Here is a 17,594-nt window from a genome sequence, read left to right on the forward strand (position 1 = left end):
CGATCTGCCTTTTTATTTAATAGGTTGTGAGTATTTTTATAAATGACATTCCACACATCTATATCATTTTTTGTAACTTTATATTATTGTATTATATGGATATACTACCATTTACTTAAATAATTGTCTTTTGAAAGCCAATCAGATTATCTTGCCTTTATTAATGATTTTATATTGAACATCTTTCTATATTTATCTACTTATATCACCTTCTGTCTTACTTCTTAGGAAATATTTACTTGAAATGGGGCTTTTGATCATATATAATTTCTTTTTTGGGTGAGGGGGGTGATACAGTGAACTTTATTGATGGTGCATGATAAGGTAGGGCTCCCTAAGCCCCTCCATTCTTCAGTGTATCTGGGATGAAAACTGGAAGTCAGGAGATTCTCAGTGTGTTGGGGGATGAACTTGGGACAAGGACTCCTCAGCAGTTGAGGGCTTCTCTTCCTGTGTCTGGGGCTGGTGGTCCAGGGGTTTCTTACTCCTTGGAGGCCATGTGAACCATAAGGTCCTCCACCCTGTTGCTGTAGCCAAATTCAATGTCATACCAGGAAATTAGCTTGACAAAGTGGTCACTGAGGGTAATGCCAGCTGTGGCATTGAAGGTGGAAGATGGGTGTCACTGTTAAAGTTTCAGGAGACAACCTGGTCCTCAGTATAGCCCAGGATGCCCTTGAAGGTGCCCTCTGATGTCATCGTATTTGGCAGCTTTTTCCAGGCAGCAAGTCAGATCCACAACTGTCACACTAGGGGTAGGGACATGGGAGGCCATACCAGTGAGCTCCCCATTCGGCTCAGGGATGACCTTGCTCATGGTCTTGGCAGCGCCAGTAGAAGCATAGATGATGTTCTAGGCAGCCACTGCTACAGCTTTCAAGAGGGGCTATCCACGGTCTTCTGGGTGGCAGTGATGGCATGGACTGTTGTCATGAGTCCCTCCATGATTCCAAAGTTGTCATGGATGCCCTTGGGTAGGGAAGACAAGTGGTGGTGGTGCAGGAGGCATTGCTTATAACCTTGAGGGAGTTGTCATATTTGTCATGGTTCACACCCATCACAAACATGGGGCATCTGCAGAAGGGTCAGAGATGATGACCCTCCTGGCTCCATCCTTCCAGGGAGTCCCAGCCTTCTCCATGGTGGTGAAGACACTGGTGGACTCCACAGCATATTCAGCACCAGCATCACCCTATTTGATGTTGGTGGGATCTCGTTCCAGGAAGAGGGAGATGGACGTTTCCATCGATGAGAAGCTTCCAGTTCTCAGCCTTGACTGTGCCTTTGAACTTGCCATGAATAGAGTCATACAGGAACATGTAGACCATGTAGTTGAGGTCAATGAAAGGGTCATTGATGGTGACAGTATCCACTTTGCCAGAATAAAATGCATCCCTGGTGACCAAGAGCCCAATATAGCTGAATCGATTCACTCTGACCTTCACCATTGTGTCTCAGGGTTGAGGCCGGCAGGGCCAGGGAAGACACGGCTGTCTGTCAAAGTAGAGGAGGAAAGAACTTAATTTATTTTAATACTTTTGTGGTTTCATGATTTATATGTGTTTTCAATTGGAAATTTTTGGCATGAGGTGTGAGACAATGGTCTGAACTGGTTGGTCAGCTTTCTGATATTATTTATAGTTTTATCCATTCTTTTCCCAGTGATTTCAGGTACCAACACTCTGTCATGCACTAAGTTCTATTTTAAAACTTTCTGTTCTATTCCATTAACCTGGCTATAAATTTTAGCAAAAATACCCTGTTATTTCAAATCTACTAGCTTTCTAACAGGTTTTAATATTTGGTAGGCCAGTTCCTCCTCTTTGCTCCTTGTTCATTTACTTATATATTTTTTTGTGGCAGAGATTTACTTCCCCCAACTACATTTTATTTTTTAAATAACATTTAGCATCACTGTATCAAGATTTCCCCCAAAACACACATGAGATTTTTGTTGATTATGTTTAACTGATACATTATTGTGGAGGAAAACGGCATCTTCAGAACTTTGAAAAATAAATGTGGTCTAATCTTTATCTTTCTTAAAAACTTGTCATAGCTCCCCCTAAAGGGAAAGTCGTATTTCTTCGCATGGCACGTAACACTTTGTGCATTGTGACCCCTGCTTATGTTTCTGTGTCTTTCAAAGATTTTAAAAAATCTTAGATTTCAATATCTTAATGAATATGGAGCAGTTATTTGAATCTCAAAGTTAGAGCAGTGGGAGAGGCGGGTAGGAGAGAATGTATTGGCAGTTTGAAGATATTCTTTGGAAATCTCTATTTACCTCATTTGCAGTTGTAACCAAAGGCCAGAGCTCCTAAGCTTGATTGCATTTTGGCCCGTAAACCCACCCAGTGGAAGAACATCAGTTCTAACCTGCAAGCACTCCAAGAATATGTGTGTGATCAAGCCTATCTTTCTTAAGTCTTGGGAATACTGAACTTTCTACAGTTTGGATTCTGCCTGTAGACATTGAAGGAGAAAATTCCACTAACTGTAAAATAAATAATTTGGCCGCTGTGTGTTTAACTTGTGGCATAATCTCCAAACCCTGGCCAGCCCCAGTAAAAGTTTCTGTTGGCTCTTTTTATCCCTCCTCACCCTTCCTTGTTCTCCATGTGTTTCCCTGTTCTCTGCCATGGACAATCTGGTGGTGGAGATCTGGGCCAGTGATTGTGGGTGAGCAAAAAGGAAATGAGAGGGAACAAGGAGAAACGTTAAGAAAACTAACTTGGCAATGTTAAAGCTTCCTGAAAAAGGACAAATATTCTTTGAAAATTTATCTTTATTTTGTAAAGTTCTCTTTAAAATTTTAATTTTTAAATTAATTTTCAACTGCCCTTTGGGACATAACATGTGAGAATTCAACTGCAAACACCCTTGTGGGATGTGGACTGTGGTTTTTATGACATCTAGCTGGGTCCTGGATCCTCACTGTGTACTTGTTTATATAAACCATGTTAGCTGGAAAATCTTATAAAAATTCAGTCACAGTATTTGAGAATTGGATTTTGTGGTTATCTTGCTAAAGCTGGGATATAAAAACAGCCCCCTCATTGCTTTTAGCATTGGGAAGAGAATAATAGCACAGGTCTTCAAACTCCAGAGATGTCATTTTGAGCAATGGTTTTAGGTTTCCCTACAAACAGTCTTATAGGATAGATGCTAAAATGGGTACCATAGATTAGCTTTTGTTTTTTTCTACCTTTATTTCTTTGCCTTGTCTTTACTAGTGTTGATACTGCCACTGAGAAATAAAGTAGTAAAAAGATGGACAGAACAAAAACAGGAGTAAGAGCAGACAGGTGCAATTTATAAACTGGATCATTACCAGTGGACAATCAAAAGCTTCCTCTCGTAGTCCATATACGTTGAAACTAAATTGCTAGAAGACAAATAATGCCCAAAAGTTTGTTTACCATTTTTCCCCAATGTGTGTTGTTTTCTGGATGTCCTACATGAGTTTTTGCAGAGAAGATACACCCTGCTTTAAGATCGCTTTAAAGATGAAGTTGTGAAGCTGTAAAACTATTTAGCTGCTAGAGGAATTGGAAATATTTTTGAGGGTGATACTTCAAAATTACAGAGTATCTATTTCAAAATACTGAAAACATGGTTATAATTTATCAGTTACTAAACACAAAAAGTAAGGGAGGAAATAGAGAGAGCATGTATAAAATGGTTTTAATTTTTAAGAAATGTTGTAAATGGCCCTGGCTGGTATGGCTCAGTGGATTGACTGCCGGCTTGCAAACCAGAGGGTCACTAGTTTGATTCCCAGTCAGGGCACATGCCTGGGTTGCGGGCCAGGTTCCCTAGTGCAGGGCATGAGAGAGGCCAACTACACATTGATATTTCTCTCCCTCTCTCTCTCCCTCCCTCCTTCTCTGTCTGGAAAATAAATAAAATCTTTAAAAAAAAGAAATATTGTAAATGCACCAACTTTAGTTTCCCCTTTGAGTTCAGAGGCTTAGTCATAGTAAGCAGAAGTAAAAGAAATCAACCAAGCCATTTGCCTCTTCCCAGATCATGAATTATAGAGCTTGGGGTTCAAGGACACTGATTTCCCATACAACCCTGCAGGGAGTTGAACTGAGCTCGGTTTGAGGTCACAGCAGGGTGGCAGAGGACAGAACGTAATGAGATGTCTGGGCTGTAGCATAGCTCATCAGCTGCTCATCTGAGAAGTCCTGGTGGATGAATGAAGGGAATGTGGCTCATGAATTCAAGCTGAAGCAGGAAGAAGGGTGAACAACAAGGAAGGGAACCAAATAATAGCTCAGATCTCAGATGGTGGGTGACGGCAGAGATAAAATATGGTCTTTACAGGGGGCCTTGCCTAACCAGGGCTGAGAGTTAGAAATGCACATTTATCTGCTATTTGTCCACTTATCTAAAAGAAATTTGTAGTAGAAACTAGAAAGGGATTTCATGCAGCAGAGCCACAGCATGCACCGACATGTTAACGGATTATGCCCATTGCATAGAGAGGAATCAAAATCACCAACCATTATAGAACCTATATTCAAACGTAGAGAGAGACACTCTTGTTGTTTTCTTTTTTGTTTTTCATTTCCAAACGAACATTTCAAACATACACAGAAGTAGAGAGGAAAAATACACTGAACCTTATGTGCCTATTACCCAGCTTCACCAATTGCCAACATTTTGCCTGTCTCAAAAAAATTTCCTTTTGTTGAAGGGAGTCGGCAGGAGAAGAGACTTGGAGGGTGAAACGCTCTCTGAAGTCAGGGAAGCCGAGGCCCACGTGGTCAGCAGGGCTCCCTGCGTCCCTCCTGTGTGACATTGTTACAGCATTACCGCATTACTTGTTAGATGAAAGGTACTCCCTCTGTGAATAATCAGGTAATCAAAAAGCGTGTGCCACTTCGATTCTTTATTATGTGTGCTTCAGGCACTTACATTTAAAAACTTTTAAATATATCATTATTTTTAACATACATCATTATTTTAATTATACCCAATTAAATATACCTGCATCTTCTCAGCATGTATCATTCTGTACTTTACTAAAAAGCACTTTGAATCAAATTTTATGCCAGCATTCTTTATTATAATTTATGTGTGCATATCTACAGCAGATTTATACATTTTGGAAACTAATTATCGAGAAGTTTGTTTAGGCTTTCAGTAAATGTGAAACTTAACTTAAACTTCAATTTACTTTGGTGTTTATAATTTTATGGTATTATTTTATTGTTCCATAACACACCAATCTCTTTTATTCTCTCTGAGGAGAGCATGGGCACACGAAGAGAAGTCGTTATGTTACCAGAACTGTTTGTGTCCAAGTCCTCAAATTTTTTCATCTCTTTTTGGTTCCCCTAAAACACATTCTCTTTTTGGATTCTGCCACAGAGTGGACCAAAAGACTGATTCAATTGCCTGTGAATCAGTCTCAATCACATGAAAACAATATTGCTAGATTATAGCAATATCAGAAAATACAGCCTTGCCCTGGCTGCTGTGGCTCAGTGGATTGAGTGCTGGCCTGCAAACTAAAGGGTCGCCAGTTCAATTCCCAGTCAGGGCACATGCCTGGGTTGTGAGCCAGGTCCCCAGTAGGGGGCTCATGAGAAGCAACCACACATTGATATTTCCCTCCTTCTCTTTCTCCCTCCTTTCCCATCTCTCTAAAAATAAATAAATAAAATGTTAAAAAAAAGAAAATACAGCCTTTAGTGATTGCTTTTAGCATCTGTTGAAGAATGTTTGTTAGCTCTTTTTACCCAAAAGTCTGTAACTTTTTATATTTGCTTTTGTATCACTCATAGCTCGGCTTAAGAAATTCTTACTCCTGGTGTTTGACATGCGATGGAGTAGTGCAGAGACCCTTAAACTGGAACTCAATACAGTTCTTGTACTGTAGTCAGCTCTTTATTGTCAGCTGCCACCCCACCCCTCTGGCTGTCTATAACAAACTGATCTACCTCACAAGCTTGTAAAAGAAGAATCCAACTCTAGAGTAGTTGGAGGCAACGAGTTGGTCCAGTTTGATGTTGATGACTTGAATAGTTCCAATAACCTAGATTCTAAATCTTTGGATTGACTCTCTGACATTTTTAAACCCTTGTCTTTTCCCAGCCCCACATCCCCTGGTTTTGAGATGTTTATTTACCTCCTCCAGTATACAAATCAATACTTTTCTATATGGTTTCTGGATTAACTAATCTCAAGCCCTGACATCTGTTTTCTCGAAGGAGGGAGCCTACTGTCAGAGCAGCCCTGTGCTGTTCCCCACCTGTCTCCTTGACGTGGAGGTTTGGTGTTACAAAGTGGGTCAGTTGCATTCTCTAATGCCTTCTCAAGTTAGGGACTTGGGACCAGGTCATCTGTAATGCTCCTTTCTTTGTTAACAGTCTACTTTGTTTCTTTGTAATATTTGTCTTAAATTTTAATATCACATGATTACATATGATTATATTATAATTGTAAAGTTTGAAATAGTACATAAATGTAAGAAAAATGGCTGTAGAGACCCCTTAAGTTCATTGTCCCTCCTCTTCCCCCTTTTATCGCCAAAGCTAACTACCCATATTAACATTCCTTGATTAATTTGTCCAGTAAAATTTTGTTGCTCAGAGTTGCTTCTTTGTAATCTTTCAGTAGCTATGATTTGTACTGTTCTATTTTGGACAGTGTTAGTCATTCAAGAGTCTGCGCTGGTGAGGAATGGTGTGGGTGATCTAAAAGGCTCGAGCTTTCAGCAGAAGATTTGAAATATGAATAATGAATTGTTCTCTTGGGTCTTAACAAGATTCTGTGAAGTTAGCTCCCTCCCTTTCCAGTAAAGAGGAAATCTGAAGGGAAGGAGATGGTGGTGAGATAAGCAGAGGGAGAAAAAAAATGTGTTCTCTCATTTTGCAGATTTCAGTATATAAAATTAGTCATTAAGAAATTGTGTTTCCTTCTTTAGAATAGCCCATGAAATGTGTGTGGAGAATGGTATTTTTTGCATTGAGTTTTGTGACTCCAATGACTAAGTTTTTCACTGAGTAGCATAACCAAGAGCATAGATTATGGTAAAACTCGATGTAAATAGATGTTTCTCTTAAAGCAGTGCTCTCTATTAAAATGATAATATATGGCAATATCTATAGGCAAATTATTGTATTAACATCAGCATGGTAGAGCAAAATTTAAAGAAATACAAATACATTGGTATACTCTACTTCTCTTGTTGTTAGCACTGTCTATAATCAATAGCAAATTATTTGAACAACAGTGCATTGGAAAAAAGAGTTTTTACCTAACCTTGAGTCACACCCTTTCTAGAGTGAATACAGTTTCAAGGTTTTTAGAAAATGGTCAGAGTGGCACATGAAACTCTTTCAGTTTCCTTTCTATTGTTAATCTTTTCACTTTAGCAGATGGTACTTAGAACTCCTTTTACATAAGACTTTATAAGAATAAATCCCATTTTGGTTTCAGTTACTTTGCTTCTTTGCCCCATGTAAAATTAAAGGTTAAAAAAAAAAGACAATTCCTATATGTATTGAATATCAACTTCAGTAATTTTCCCCCAAGCAGAAGAATTTACCACATTTTTCCTTTCATTAAAAAAGTAACTAATACATAAAGAAAAAAATACTAAAGATTTATCTATTACTGAAAGCAAACAATTTTGTATCTTAGGTTCTATACCCAACAAAATTTGTGCCCCAGTGGGAGGAAAAAATAAAGATATTTTTGGACCTTACCACAGACCGTCTTTGAAAGTAATTCTCAAAACATATTGGTGTAAAACAATGAGAAAACAAAATTCATATGGCAATGAGAAAGATGTGGGCCAAAAAACATTAAAAAGTTATCGCTGAGTCTAAAGAACTATTTAACACATAACACAGACACAGTTGTTAATAATGAGGAACTAAGCCGTGATTGGTGAGGCTCAGTTGGCTGGGAGTTGTCCAGCAAAGCGAAAAGTCCCCCGTGCCATTCCTGGGCAGGGCACATGCCTGGGTTGTATGTAGGTTCGCTCCCTGGTCTGGGCATGCGCAGGAGGCAGCTGATCGATGTTTGACTCTCACATCAATGTTTCTCTCCATCTCTTTCTCCCTCCCTTCCCCTCTTCTAACAAAAAATAATCTTTGAAACGCCCATGGAACTAAAATCCCAACCTGTAAGTAGTGGATGTGAGAGTACAGGGATAATAGAATAGGAGGAAAAAAAAAAAAAGGATGGGGCCAAAAAACTGAAGATGTCTTAAGATTCTTGCCTGAATCAGGAGAATAATAGAAATACTGATTATTTTTAGAAATTGATAAGACACAGTCCCGTGCCCCCTAACAACTTTTTGTACTGCATACATGCTGGTGGGTCCATAAAGTTGTAGTGGAGCTGGAAAAGATTTCTATCACCTGGTGACTTCACAGCTGTTGTAATGTAGCACAAAGGTTGCAAAACTCAAGGCTATGGTTGAAATGACAAATGACTTTAACCTGGGTGTGATACTGAAGAGTTCCTAGAGGTGGTTCCTGAGGAAATGACTAATGAGAAGTTCCTGGAACTGGAACAGGAATGCACAGCTGAAAACGAGGCAAGAGAAAAAGAAACTGCAGGGGAAGGAAAACAAGATATCCCTTCCCATACCCCCGCCAAGAAAATTCACACTGAAGAGTTTAGCAGGAGCTTTTCCAGACTTCAATAAACTCTGTAAATATTAGAAAACATGGATCCCAACACAGAAAGGTTTTCAGTGATAGAAGGGAATGTTCATGGTGCCTTATCTGCTTATAAGCAAATCCATGATGAAAAGAAAAACACAAACCAACCAAACTACCATGGACATACTTCTGAAAAGAGCGACAGCTCCTCAAGAAGAGCCTCAGGTGGGTCCCTCGGATGGGTGTTCCGGAAGAAAGCATTGTTATCATAGGAGATGAGAGATCCATGTGCAGCAAGCTGTACAGCATGTTTGTGTTTAAGCTAAGTGTCATTACAGAAGAGTCAAAAGGTTAAAAAAATTAAAAGCTTATAAAGTAAAAATATTACAGTAAGCTAAGTTTAATATATTACTGAAGAAAGAAAAATATTTTAAAAATAAATTTATTGTAGCTTAAGTGAACAGTGTTTAGAAAGTCTACAGTCACCTACATTAGTGTCCTGGGCCTTCACACTCACTCGCCACTCACACACTGACTCACCCAGAGCAACTTCCAGTCCTGTAAGTTCCATTCATGGTAGGTGCCCTATACAAGTGTCTCATTCTTTACCTTTTATATCACATCTTGGCTGTATCTATTCTATGTTTAGATACACAAATACCATTGTGTTATAATTGCCTACATGCTTTACAGGTTTGTGGTCTAGGAGCAATAAGCTATACCATATAGCCTGGATGGGTGGTAGGCTCCACCGTCTAGGTTTGTGTAAGCGCACTCTAAGATGTTCACACAACAAAGTGGCCTACCCAGTGACACATTTCTCAGAATATGTCATTAAGTGACGTATGACTGAATAACTATTCAAGTGTGAATATTAAAATGTCAAGGCAATCCCTAAGAAGAATAGAAAAAAATTACATATCTTTATAAACATTTTTAAGAAGAAAATTAATGCAACAACTAAGCCAATTCAACAAAAAGTGGAGAAGAAAAAAGAAACTGAATGCAAAAGAATGATAAATAAAAAGCATTAAAAAAGTGTTCAAAAATAAATGAAATATGTTATTCACACTAAATAAGAATGGCTTAAATTCTTCCTTTAAAATGTGGACTTTCAGACTGGAAAAAAACCCCAACTTTATGCTGTTAAGATATGTGACATTACCCCCCAAAAATAAAAAAGTTTGACCAAAAAATGCAATAATCATGAAATTGTGTGCATAAAAAAGTTATGAAATATAAAGAAAAAAGATTGATAAAAATACAAAGAGAAATGAACAGCATGTGATCACAGTAGGAGATTTTAATAAAACTTGGACAAAAATGAATAAATCCAGGAGACAGAATTTTAAAACACATTTAATAATCCTGTTATATATAATTTATACATTCTAAGTATTTATAAATTTCATATTCTTCAACTAGAGAATTTATACTATTTTCTTTTTTTTTAAAGATTTTATTTATTTATTTTTAGAGAGGGAAGGGAGAGAGAAAGGGAGAGAGAAACATCAATGTGTGGTTGCTGGGGGTCATGGCCTGCAACCCAGGCATGTGCCCTGACTGAGAATCAAACATGTGACACTTTGGTTCGCAGCCCGAGCTCAATTCACTGAGCTACGCCAGCCAGGGCAGAATTTATACTATTTTCAAAATTTTATACTATTTACAAAAATTTATACTATTTACAAAATTTTATCCTGTATCAGCCTACAGGAAAACCTCCATAAATTCCAAAGAGCAGAAATCATACTCCATATTTTTTTAACAAAACAAAGTACAATTAAATAGTAACAACAGAAGAACACTATAGTCTTAATTTATGCATTTTAAAACAAAAAAAAAAAAGAGGAGATCTAAGATGGTGGAGGAGTAAGTAGAAGCTACACTAACTTCCTCCAAGAACCAATCTGGAATTACAACCAAATCGTAGAGAAAGTATCCTGAATACCAACTGAACACTAGCTAGAAAGAAGCCTTATAACATGGACAGACAGAAGAAACTGTTTTACCACAACCTGACTGGTAGGGGGTGCAGAGGAGGCACAACAGGGCTGGCTGGGCTCCCACAGGTGGCAGCTGAAGATCCAGGGGGATATTTCAGTCCCTGGAGGGGGTCCCGTGAGAAGTGTGGGTCTATCACCCCAAGCTGGGCTTCCCAGCCTATAGCACCAGAACCAGAAAGGAATCCAGATAACATTCAGTTGTGAAAAGCAGCAGGGTTTCTGTCCATCAGAAAGAGATGGCTGGAGACACAGAGAGCCTCTTAAAGGGGCAACGCATAAAATTCAAGAAACTAAGTATATTTAATACTGTTTAATGGACTGCAAATCTCAAATGCTTAAGAGCTAATTCCATAACTGGAAGGAAATTATTCTAATCCAGTTGTTGTTTTACATAGTTTAGGTACCAAAACTGACAATGACTGCGCACACACACACAATGACCACTTTTGGCCTGTTTGCCTTAGGAACAGTAACATAGAACTCCAAGTAAAATATTATTAAAGTGAATTCATTATTACCAAGTGGTATTAATCCAAGGGATGCAACAATGATTGAACACTAGGAAATCCGTTTGTGTACTTTACTATATTAAAAAAAGGAAAAACCTTTGGTCCATCCCAATAGTGCTAAAAAACACTTGATGTAAGTCAATACCTGTTTGTGACTTAAAATAATAAAAAAATGAGTTACTGGCTAGTCAGAGAAGGAAACTTTGTTAACTTTGTAGAAAGCATCTACCAGAGATATAAGGCAAGCACAAAATGTTTGTGGTAAAATGAAACATACCATTGAAAGAAGGAGTAAGACAGGAAGGCTTTTTATCACCACCCTTACTCTAAATTATAATGAAAGTACTAGCTGAAGCTTGTAGGTATTAAGGAATGGTATAAGAGGAAACGCATATAATATTGGGAAGCAAAAGAAAAAATATTTCACTATATATTACGCATGTATATATGTATATGTATATATATTTATATAAAATCTGTCTAAAAAATCCAAAAGAATCAACTGAAAAACTTCAGCCCTTGGGTATTTAGTTAAAACTACAGTGTCAAGGGAACTGATGATACTGTAATAGGAACTTTCTCAAATTAAAGAGAAATACCATGGTTCAGTGTGGGAACACTTAATATTTAAAAGATGTCAGTTCTCTACAATTAATATATAAATTCAGCACTGTCCTAGTTATAATTTCATCATCATGTTAAATGTAATTAGATATATTGATTTTTTAATTTTAATATGTTTATTTTATAAATTTATCGGGATGACATTGGTTAATAAAATTATATAGGTCTGAAGGGTACAACTCCATAATACACAACTGTATTCTGCACTGTGTTTTCATTGCCCCAAGTCAAGTCTTCTGTCATCACCACTTACCACCTCCGTTCCCCTTTCTTACCTCACCCAACCCCCTTTCCCTCCAGTAGTCACCGTACTGTTCCCTATGAGGTTTTTCCCCCCTCTTAGTCATTCACCCTTTTTCACCCATTTCCTCCCCTCCGACAGCTGTCAGTCTGTTCTCTGTATTTGTGAATCTTTTCTACTTTGTTAGTTTATTTTGTTCATCATACTCCACACATGAGTGAAATCGTATGGTATTTGTCTTTCTCTGACTGGCTTATTTCACTTAGCATAATGTTCTCCAGGTGCATCCATGTTGTTGCAAAAGGTAAGATTTCCTTCTTTTTTACAGGCGATTAGTGTTCCATTGTGTAAATGTACCACAGCTTTTTTATCCACTCGTCTACTGTTGGGCACTTGGGCTGCCTCCACATCTTGGCTATTGTAAATAATGCTGCAATGAACACAGGGGTGCATATATTCTTTCAAATTAGTATTTCAGGTTTCTTCAGATATATTCCCAGAAATGGCATTGCTGAGTCATAAGGCAGTTCAATATTTAATTTTTGAGGAAACTCCCTACCACTTTCCATGGTGGCTGCACCAGTCTGCACCCCCAATAACAGTGCACAAGGTTTCCCTTTTTTTCACATCCCTGCCAACATTTGTTCTTTGCTTAGATACATTGATCTTAAAAATTTTTTGAGGACAAAATGTAAGATGAGCGTTGTATACATATTTATTTTATTGTTAGTCTTTGTGTCTCAAATGCATTTTAAAATTAATATTTATTTCTTTGATATGTAATAAAAGCTTTAAAAGGGAGAGAAAATGTTCAGTAGTACCTATAATAATTTTGAAACAGAACAATGAAGGAGGACTGGTTCTACCAGATGTCAAAACGGGGCATGTCGCCGTAGCAATTGAAACGTGTTGCGATGACGGGAGAAGGGAGAGATAGAGACTTACAATAGACATGAAGAGCCCTAAGCACGTGCAGGTATTTACTCTTTGGAAAAGTTTGCATTGCAGATAAGAGAGTAAAGTGTGGACTATGTAATAAATGGTGCTGGGAATATTAGCTATTTATTTGGAAAGAAAATAAAGTGAAAGCCCTATCCCTTAGATACATAAAAATGAATTCCAGATGCATCAAGAAACTAAGTGTAAAAATAAATACCTAAGTAAATATAAACATTAGAAGAAAATGTAGGAAAAAATAACTGAGGGTGGAAACATTTTTTCTTTTTAAGATAAAGCAAAAACTCAGGAGCTGTTAAAAAAACTGATTTTGATAACAAAATTTAAAACTTAAATGTAATTATCATTAAATTATAAAAGAAAATTTAAAAGGTAATGACAAAATGTGCATGCCATAAATCCTGTTGGTAGCATATGTAATTTAAAATGGATAATGTATAGAGTTCCTAAAACTAATTTAAAATACTTCCTAAAATCCATAGAATATAGCAAATTACAGAAAAAGGAAAAACAGAAGGTAGTTTTTGCCCACAAAATTGGCAAAGTTTTTAAGATTTGATAATAGCCAGTGTTGGTGAGACTGAAAAAACAGGTACTAACATATGTAGATGGGGGTGTAAAGTGATTGCTATTTCGGCAATACCTATTAAAATTAAAACCAGACATTCCTCTCAAATCAGGATTTCTACCATGTGCACAGACACTCATAAATGTCTGTGGCATTCTTGATCATAATAGCCCCCAATTGAAAATGACCTAAATGTCCATCAAGAGAATCCATAATTTATGGAACATCCATACTCTTGACTGCTGGGTGGTAGTTAAAAAGAATAAGGTAGAGTTCTGTTTATTAACTTGAAAAGACCTTTGACACGTAATATTAAAAAATAATAATCAAGTGGCAAAATCATCTGGAAGGATACACACCAAACTGTAAAAAGAGAATCCATCTGGAATGGGAGGAAAAAGATTGTAAGGAAAGATGTACTTTCATTGCTGATATTTATATAAGCTTGTAGATAATTTCTGTTGTTTGTTTTCTTCTGTATATTTTAAGAAATTTGCCCTGGCTGGTGTGGCTCAGTGAATTGGTGCCGGCCTATGAACCAAAGGGTTGTCAGTTCAGTTCCCAGTCAGGACACATGCCTGAGTTGTGGGCCAGGTCTCCACTGGAGGGTGTGTGAGAAGCAACCACACACTGATGTTTCTCTCCCTCTCTGCCTCCCTTCCCCTCTCTAAAAATAAATAAATAAAATCTTAAAAAAAAAACTTGTATTCTCCTTGCCTGGTTGACTTGCCTGGAAGATCATCTACCCTGTGACTAAGTGGAGACAGAAGCATAGAGCATCTTGCTCAGGCACTTTTGTGAATCTCTAATGTCTACTGAACAGAAATTTCTTTGCAATAAAGGTCAGCCCAGTGCTGTTTTGTATGGCAGATGAAAACCCTAGAAGTAAGAACATCTCTGACTTGCACATGCAGAGAATCAAGTCTTTTTGCCCTTCTGTGTTTGCAAGATCTGTCATTCATAGAAGGAAGTCAACTCTTCTGAAGTAACTTGCTCCGGAACTAGCCAGGATGGCTGTTGTCAATGCCATGTACTTTTCACTGGAATGGTAACAAATTCAAACTGACCAGTATACGATTTCCAAACCAATTTCTTTATTTCTCTTTTCTCTCTTAAAAGATAGGCATTAAAAAGTGCTCATTTTCTATTTTAAGTTACATCCATTTTGGCCCACAAGTCTTAACCCAAATAGTAATTTAACTTAGTTTTGTCAATATGAATACACAAAACTTTAAAAAAAAAAAAAAGAAAAGCCCTCTGCCATTCCATTTTTTTAGGAGAGAGAGCACCCCCATGTTAGAGCAGTGAGGTGGGACAGAAAGGGGGATGCACTAGGAATCAGAAAATTTGTGTTTGAGACTTGTCTTCCAGGACCTTTTTTTTTTTTTGGTTATGTTTGCCTTACTTTAAATTCTATTTTTCAATTATAATTTACATTTAGTATTATTTTGTATTAGTTTCAGGTGTACAAAGTGATCACCCTGATAAATCTAGTACGCCTCTTGATAGGGAACTCAAGAGTCAAAGATTTTAGCCTTAGATGATAGGTTTAAGCGAGTCACTCCTGCAGAAAGCTGTTATTCCAGGAACTGGAATGCCTGAGCACAGGACTCCAGGAGGTCAACAGGCAATTCAGCCTTGGTGCCCCAGGGGGTATGCAAGCCCTAGAGACCCTATCTGAATCATTGTGTCCCAGGGAGGGAATGCCTGTGATGCAGATAAAGAATTGTTGATCAACAGATTAAGATGTACTAGGAAAGTCACCACAGGATGGCAATTCTTATTCAATTAACCTTTCCCCCAAACCCCTTACCTACTCTTTCTCCTCCTTATAAAGAGGTCAGCTTGAAAGGAGATAAGGTGGTTTTTGAGGCTACATAAGCAGCTGTCTTCTCAGATCATTGGCCATCTGAATAAAGCACCCATAAATATTCAGTCCTTGTCTCTACTTATGAGTTCTGGTAGTAACAGACAGCATGAACACTGATTTTTCCAGTTTCCATCTAATACCATACACAGTTACTACAATATTGACTATATTCCCTGTGCTGTACTTAACATCCCCATGACTATTCTGGAAGTACCAATTTGTACTTCAGCTTTTTCACTATGCCTCCCCAACCCCCTCCCCTCTGGTAACCATCAGTCTGTTCTCTGTATCTGTGAGTCTGTTTCAATGTTGTTTGTTCACTTATTTTGTTCTTTAGATCTGACACATAAATAAAATCATATCATATTTGTCTTTCTCTAACTGACTTTTTTCACTTAGCAGAGGCCTGCCTTCCAGAGCCTTCTGCAATTCACTTAATTTCTCAGCCTCCTGTTATGTCAGCTGTAAAATGGAGAGATTAGGGAAAACAGGAAAATGGGCAGGGGTGGGGTGTGGTGGTAGGGAGGATGGATGAATGTAGGTAATGGAGGAGAAAGACTTTGAAAGGTATAAAGTCACAGACCACCATGAAACTTTATACAAGCATATTGCTCCTGTTCACACACACACACACACGTTTTAGATTTCTGTTCTCCTTCATTTATGTTTCCTTTAAAGTAGGCATTTGAACTCCTCCTGACACACTCAGCTCCATCTTTTGTCACATATACCCATTGATCTCACAGGCACCTGAGGCCTTGGGTTTAGTTCTATTTTTTAGACGGCCCCTGTTTTCTCCCAGAGGTGTATTTAGCTTAGTGTCAAAAGCACAGTGTGTTCCCTTTCTGTTAACTTAACCTCTGTGTTGTTTTTAAAAAATCAGACTCAAAAGAACAGGGACCCTGGAAAGCCTATGATATGTAAATATTTAGCCAGGCAGATAGGGATAGTAAGCATTTTCTCTCTTAACACAGAACATGATTTTATTTGCTAAAGCTGCAATCTTGTTTGATAATCCAGCAGTTTATTATCAGGTATGTGGTGAGACACAATGCCACAGGGAGATAATCAAGAACCTTCACCTGATACTACAGGGTTGATTACAAGGACTGGAGGAGTCTTCTGGAGGGGATTATGTTAAACATAGCTGTTCTATTTACAGTTGATTTCCTCCAAACACTTTTAACCACTCTGCTCCCAGCCTAAGTAAGTAAGTAAGTAGGTCATCTGAGAACCTTCAAAGAAGACAAGTCTTCGCAGGTGTGGAACAACTAGATGTGTCTCTTTTCCAGGCCCCAGTAAGTCCTTGCTTCCTGCTCAATGCATTTCCGAATCAGAGATAAAAAGAGAGATGGGGCTCTATTGAAGACAGTATTTAAAAAACAAACAAAAAGAAAAGTCTAGTTTGAAAACAGAACAGGAAATCCTTCCACCCCAACAGGTGACACTGGGGTCCCTAGCCTAAGTATTAAGTCCAGTAAACTGGATTAGAGGAGACCGAAACTTGAACAGGACAGTGATTGGTAGGTTTATCACAGATGTGATCTGTGGTTCCTGAACCAGAGGCAACACTCCACAGGGTATCCTCAGAGACCCTCCTGGTTGTTGGAATGCACAGATCCGGGAGACAGAAGTACTCTCAGGGGGGTGGTGTCCCTGGAGTGCTGCAAAGAGGCTGTGCTGCTTCTGGACCCTGGCGCAGAGCAGAGCAGCATTCCTTTCCACTCATCTTTGACTACCCCCTTCCTCTCTTCCTTGTATCTTCTCAGGATTTGTCACTAAGCAAATCGTCTCCACTGGAAAATCCAGCCTTCAAGTGGCAGGCCTTGGCTACTTGGCTGCTTTCTGGCAACTGGAAATAGAGGCTGTGTGGCTCTACAGGACTCTGCAGTTACATTGTGTCCATGGGGATTATCTCACTTCAGCCTGTCCTGAGATAAGCAGAGGCAGGGGAACTGAGTTTCAAAGAATTGAAGTATCTTTCCTAAGTTCACACAATGGATGACCTCTTCCCTTCTTTGTTCCTTTCCAGTCTTCCTCCTCTCCTTTTCTTTCTCTTTGGAAGATATTTTTTTAAGAATGTAGACTCTGGAACCAGATACTGGGTTTTAAATCCCTGGTTCTGCATGTCCTTGGACAAGTTACTTCTCTTGGTATGCCTAAGTCTTCAGTATAAAATGAGGATAACA

General features: G+C 38.3%; 1 pseudogene; it reads right to left on the bottom strand.

Annotated features, from left to right (window-relative positions):
* Positions 1-446: 446 nt before the first annotated feature.
* Positions 447-1,448, bottom strand: LOC114501559 (annotated as a pseudogene).
* Positions 1,449-17,594: the final 16,146 nt, after the last annotated feature.

Source organism: Phyllostomus discolor, chromosome 3 (genome assembly GCF_004126475.2).
Source record: "Phyllostomus discolor isolate MPI-MPIP mPhyDis1 chromosome 3, mPhyDis1.pri.v3, whole genome shotgun sequence".
In the NCBI taxonomy this organism is placed as follows: domain Eukaryota; kingdom Metazoa; phylum Chordata; class Mammalia; order Chiroptera; family Phyllostomidae; genus Phyllostomus; species Phyllostomus discolor.